We start from the raw sequence: 6,872 nt of genomic DNA on the forward strand, positions 1-6,872 counted from the left end.
GCCGCAATTTATTCATCAAGCAACGTCTATCAAGTCTATCTAACAAAGAAATCTCTCTGAGGAGAATTTACCTTTCCCTTGATGGAATCATGTTGATTTTCTCCATTGAATTGATTGATTCAGCCTCTACTCCTTGGCAACGGCAAGCCCATCGTCAGAATAGGAATTGGTAGTGCACTGATGTCTACAACAGCTTCATTGACAAGTTCTATTTCTCCATTGAATTGATTGATTTGACTTCTGCTCCTTGGCACTGGCAAACCCATCGTCAGAGTCAGAATAGGGATCGATAGTGCACCGATCTACACATCAACCTCATTAACAGATTTGTTCATACTTGTTCATACTCCAATACTTGGTAGTGCAACACGGACAACTTGGCAGCATTGTGATTAGAGGAAACCGATCAGTTCAGTTAACTGATCCGGCCTCTAATCCTTCTCACCATGAAACTTTTTATCAGAATAGGAACTAGTTGTGCACTTCAGAGGCCTCTACTTCTTGGCACCGACAAACCCTTCGTCAGAACAGGGACTGATTATGGACGTCTGATCAGGGGCTCTAATCCCACGTACAAGCAAGCCGGATGATGGAAACTTTGTCAATAGGAGTTGGTGATGCACGTACAACTTGGTAGTACCGTGATTAAAGGAACCCGATCAATGATTGATCCATCCTTTAATTTTGGATACTAGCAAGCTTTCCCGTCACAATAGGGACTGTACATGTAATATACACAGCAGCCCCAGGGACGACTTGATCAAGAATCAGCAGTCTGCTGCTATTGAGAGGGAAGAACCTGCAAAAAAAAAAGCAAAGACAATGTTCTGCTAAAACAAAATTCAGCGAAGGAGATGAGAAGCACAATGGAAAATGTTAACCCAAGGAAACAGTTGGTCTCGTGAAATTTCTGCACTCTTCTTAAAATCCAATTGAAGAAAGTCATGCCAAGCAAGCTCTTCATTCAAAGATCAGTTGCAAACAAAGTGAATTAAATCATGGCCAGGAACATCTTCAAGAGTGAGAGTCTTGAGGAACATCAAGCTCTGGTGTTCTATCCGCTCCTTACACTTTTAGGAATCAGGGCAGCACTGCATTCTAACAGTTTGAAAGAGCTGTGATAAAGGGGCTTCGAACCGCGTTGCTTAAATTGAACTCTGCCTCTGCTCAATCTCAAACGGGTGGCTGTTACTCCATTTTTTTTTTCCTGTCATCTCCATAGCTTGAAGCAGCATGATTGACTGCCCGAGCCCGAGCCTTCAGTTCCGGTGCCCGTCCTCTCCTTTTAAGTCGAGCTCTTCCATTCCTTTGATGCAACATACGCCTTTGGAAGCACTGAGACTTTGATTTTCATCTGCTCAGTTTCGTCATCACGTCTCCTTTTCTTATCACTCATGATATTTTGGGAAGTATTTGCTCCTGCAACTTCAACTTCTCAAGGAATGGAACAGATTGAAGCCTAAGGTAATAGTTTTATTATTTATAAATAGAGGTTTACGATAGGGCATTTACTTACTCAAAAAAGAGTTGTTTTTCAATTAGGATTGAATTAGTTTTTTATGATTGTTTTAAAACTTACTTTTATCCTATCGTAGTTTTTTTTTTTAGTCAATTTTTATTTTAAATGGGAATCTTTGATAGTTTTTGTTTTACAGTATAGCTCTTTTTTAGTTTTTTATCTTTATCTTTATTTTATTATTCTTTATTTAAGTATTCCAATCTTATTAAAAGTTGGTTCCGTCTTTTGTTTTGTTAGGATTAGGACAATTAGTCTGATCTTATCTTTTTAGTTTTATTCAATTTTATTTATATTTTGTGAATTGTTTCAACGGCAACTAAAATTCTAGTTTTTTATTTCATTTAAATTTCATATTTATTTTATTTTATATTTTTTGGTTTGCATTTTTATTTTATTTTATTTTTATTTTTATTTTATTTTATTTTTTTTAAATTTTCTGAAGTCTAAAAGATTTTGTTACGGGATCCAAACATAAATTTTCGTCTCTCAAATCTATGCTTGTGGGGGGCAATTGTTTGCACCATAAATTAAGTTTTTGGCTTTTATATATTTTTAATTTATTAATTGGCCTAACTTATGTCTAAGTAGATTTTTTTTCAAGAGTGAACATCGGGGTAAACCAATTTCCTAAGGTGAACCTCAGAGGAAACTTAAGGTAAATCAAAAGGACATCAGAAGGCCAGTTAATATTTTAAGGTGTATTTTTGTAAGCCAATTAGAATGCAGGAAAACTAGAAAGCGTCATAAGGAATCCATCGTGAAAGTCAAGTGGAGCAGTTATTCAAGACGTGACTTGAATGTGGAGAACGTGACTTGTGAAAACAAGCAGGAAGTTACCTCCAACGACTATTAAAGGAAGAAATCACGATGAAACAAGCCCAATCAACCAACTCAACAACTCAACACATACAAGCCAAAACTCTAGCAAATTATCTCTAGACTTCAGCAGTTTTACAATTCCTAGTTGTTCCCTTAGATTTAATTTTCAGATCTAAAGTCTATTCATTTCCCAGTACAATCTTTATTTTATTTGTTGTTCAATCATTTTCTGTAAGGTCGGTATCGTTTTGATAATCGAATCTTTAAGAATTTCCAGTCTCTTTAATTCTTACAATCGTTTTGATAATTAGAAGTTAGAAAGCGCACTCAATTTCATTCCATAGTTTGATAATACTATAATTATCTGGCACGCCCGCAATTTCCCACGAAAGAGCCAAACAAGGATTAATTTAAATTATGTAGAACTTTTAGATATAGATATGCAGAGAATTAGAGAGATTTTAGGGATTAATTTAAATTCTGTATAACTCTTAGATATAGTACGGATAAAATAATCTTTTTATAAATAAATATAATAATATAACTAAAGTTAATATATTATATTTTTTATCAGTAAAAAATGAGGAAGTGACACCACAACTCCATCGTTACTGTTTTATATTATATATAATTATATTATATTTTTTATCAGTAAAAAATAATGAAGTGACACCCCAACTCCATCGTTACTGTTTTATATTATATATAGATATGCAGAGAATTAGAGAGATTTTAGGGATTAATTTAAATTATGTAGAACTCTTAGATATTGTACGGATAAAATAATCTTTTTATAAATAAATATAATAATATAACTAAAGTTAATATATTATATTTTATATTATATTTTTTATCAGTAAAAAAGGAGAAAGTGACACCTCAGCTCCATCGTTACTGTTTTATATTATATATAGATATAGATATGTAGAGAATACGAAGATTTCAGGGATTAATTTAGATTCTGTAGAACTTTTAGATATAGATATGCAGAGAATTATAGAGATTTTAGGGATTAATTTAAATTATGTAGAACTTTTAGATATGGATATGCAGAGAATTAGAGAGATTTTAGGGATTAATTTAAATTATGTAGAACTCTTAGATATAGTACGGATAAAATACTCTTTTTATAAATAAATATAATAATATAACTAAAGTTAATATATTATATTTTATATTATATTTTTTATCAGTAAAAAATGAGGAAGTTACACCTCAGCTCCATCGTTACTGTTTTATATTATATATAGATATGCAGAGAATTAGAGAGATTTCATGGATTAATTTAGATTCTGTAGAACTTTTAGATATAGATATGTAGAGAATTAGAGAGATTTTAGGGATTAATTTAAATTATGTAGATTCTGTAGAACTTTTAGATATAGATATGTAGAGAATTAGAGAGATTTTAGGGATTAATTTAAATTATGTAGAACTTTTAGATATAGATATGCAGAGAATTAGAGAGATTTTAGGGATTAATTTAAATTCTGTAGAACTCTTAAATATAGTACGGATAAAATAATCTTTTTATAAATAAATATAATAATATAACTAAAGTTAATATATTATATTTTATATTATATTTTTTATCAGTAAAAAATGAGGAAGTGACACCTCCGCTCCATCGTTACTGTTTTATATTATATATAGACAACTTTAATTTTTTGAACATTTTGAGTCATTAATAACTTTAATTCTTTAAGGTTTAAGAGCATCTCCAAGAGACTCTTAGTGAACTCTCTAAAAATAATATAAATAATTGACTCTTAGTGATTTAAGAGTGGCTAAGATATATCATCTCCAACAATGCTCATTATATTCACTCCTTATTTATTATTTTATTATTAAAATTATTATTTATTGTTACATTACCAATAGTGTGAGGAGAGAGACTCATCAATAATAAATTATTAATAAAAAATAAAGTTAGGAGGCACTAAGAGGTGGAGAGAGGCTCTCTATTAATAGAGAGGATGGAGATGCTCTTAGTGATTTGAGGAGCCACTAAGAGGCTGTTGGAGCTGATTTTTAATTCTATCTCCTCAAATTTTAACTTAAGAGCCAATTTAAGAGGTTGTTGGAGATGCTTTAATACATCATTTGTCCCCTTAACTTGTCCAAAAAGCTTGATTGGTTCCCTAAACTTTTAAAGTGTCCTGGTAGCCCTCTGAATTTGCATAAGATGTTTAGTTAGCTTCCTGAACTTGCAAAAAATGTAATCAATTGATCATTCGGTTGCAAAAAAAAATAAGTTAAATGCGAAAAATGTATTGCACGCGTTTTTAAAAAAAGTAAAACAATTAAGATCGGGACATTGCAGTTGTAATATTAGAGAATACAAAGTTTATAGTTGAGCAAGTAATAATTTTATTTTTACTTTATTTTTAAATTATGTAATAACATTCTAATACATGTGGAATACATCTTTCGCATTTAACTTACTTTTTTACAACCGAGTGATCAATTGATTACATTTTATGCAAGTTTACGGGGCTATCGGAATACTTTGAAAGTTCAGGGAGTCAATCAAGTTTTTTGGACAAATTCAGAGGACAAATAATGTATTAAGCCATTCTTTAATTTCAATTAAAGGTTTTTAAATGTTATTTTGAGTGGTTAATTGGAATTTAGTCAGCACAAAACTAGAAAGTGTAAAAATAAGCAAAGGTCAGTGGTCATAATGTAATTTACCTATGTTTGAGAGCCATACGTCGCACATGTGACTAACACGTGTCTCCCTTATATAGATATTTTTTTCTCTGGAAAAATGATTAACACATGGCATAAATCATATAATTGTTGGCTTTTTCTAATAATTTTTTTCCTCAAAATCCAATTATTTATTTGTTGTCTAAGAAAAATGAAAATTATTAGGAGTGACAAGGCTTCTGCTCCTAATATTTTCATGGAGAAGTATAAACAACCTGAACAACCTTAACTTGAGAACAACTTCAATTGCATGAACTCAAACTACTTTTCGAACAAGTTGTAACTAACAACTAGACCTGTTCATAGATCTGCTGGCCCGCCCAACCCGCCCAAGCCCGTTCATTATGGATTGAGCTTGGACATATATATTCATCATTTGACCCGATCCGAACCCGTACAAGCCCGCACATAAAATGGGATGGATTTGGGATTTATTTTAAAAACCCCAATTGGCCCGGCCCAGGCCGCTCCATCATTATATATATATATATTTGATTTCTTGTAAAGCATTATCAAACAATTGATAAAAATAAATCATCCATTACAATTGTAAAGTGTATATATATATATGTTTAATACTTTACGACAACGCATATCACTGTTTGTTTTTAAGAAATTGTTTGTTAATTTTTTATAACAAAATTAAAAGTTACAAATATAAATTTACATTTTACCAGTACACTATAATTTTATTTCTTAGAATTATAATTAATATTTGTTTTTAATTTTTTTAATATATATATTAGTTGGACGGGCCGTGCTGGGCTTGGAAATTCATTTTTTTTTAACTCAATCCAGCCCGGCCCGAACCCAATGTGAAAATAATACGGGCTGGGCTGGGCTGGGACAATATAAATATGTGGTAAACCCGACTAGGTTCGGCCCAAGCCCAACCCATGAACAGGTCTACTAACAACTATGGAGGTTCTTGAAGATTTTATCTTTGCTTCTTTCCTTTTTTGTTTATCTGTTTCTCTTTTTAAACATCTCTTCTGTCCGTCTTTTCTTTTGAGAAGTTTTTTAACCTAATTATATTTTCTGCGATACTTACCTTACAAGCTAGGGTTTCCATCTAATTTTCAATGGACAAAGGGAAGGGATTAATGAAAACCTATTCCCGATTATGTTTAGAAGACGAGGAAGAACAATGGTGATTTTGGGAGAAGAACATATTGTTATTCCTACAAATCAAGGTTTCTACTTTGCTGTTGGTTAGTTTCTAACAGCCAAATCTGTACACCTTGAAAATATGAAGAATATGCTATAGCATCAATATGGAAGCATGTGAAGGGAGTCACCATCACTGTATCGGACTTGGAAGGGAGATTTCTTTTCCGATTTTTCACAAGCGAGATGTACTGCGAGTGCTGAATGACGGTCCTTCAACATTCAATCAAAACGTGTTATAGTGAGATGCCTGGATGTAATGGAGCAAGCAACCCAAGTTGAATTGCATGACTTAATCATATGGGTTTAGATATCTAATCTTCTGGTTAGGTTTTAAACAGAGGTTACATGTAAAATTCTAGGCAACCAAATAGGTCATTACGTTGATGAAGTTTTTGTAGGGGTAAGTCTAAATCCAGGACGTTAATATACCAACAAGGGATAACCCCTCCCGAATTGACAGTTCAAACAATAAGGAGAGTCATGTAGTCCAGGTCCGCATGGGGTTATGAGTCTCATAAGCTGGAACCGCCGGGAGCAGGGCAACCCACGGACAGTTAGTGTTCTAAAGGATCTGGTGCAGGTCCACAGGTCAATGTTAATGTTTCTTATGGAGACAATGGTGAACTCAGAACGCATCTCAGAAATATATAAA

Source organism: Euphorbia lathyris, chromosome 5 (assembly GCF_963576675.1).
Source record: "Euphorbia lathyris chromosome 5, ddEupLath1.1, whole genome shotgun sequence".
Taxonomy (NCBI): domain Eukaryota; kingdom Viridiplantae; phylum Streptophyta; class Magnoliopsida; order Malpighiales; family Euphorbiaceae; genus Euphorbia; species Euphorbia lathyris.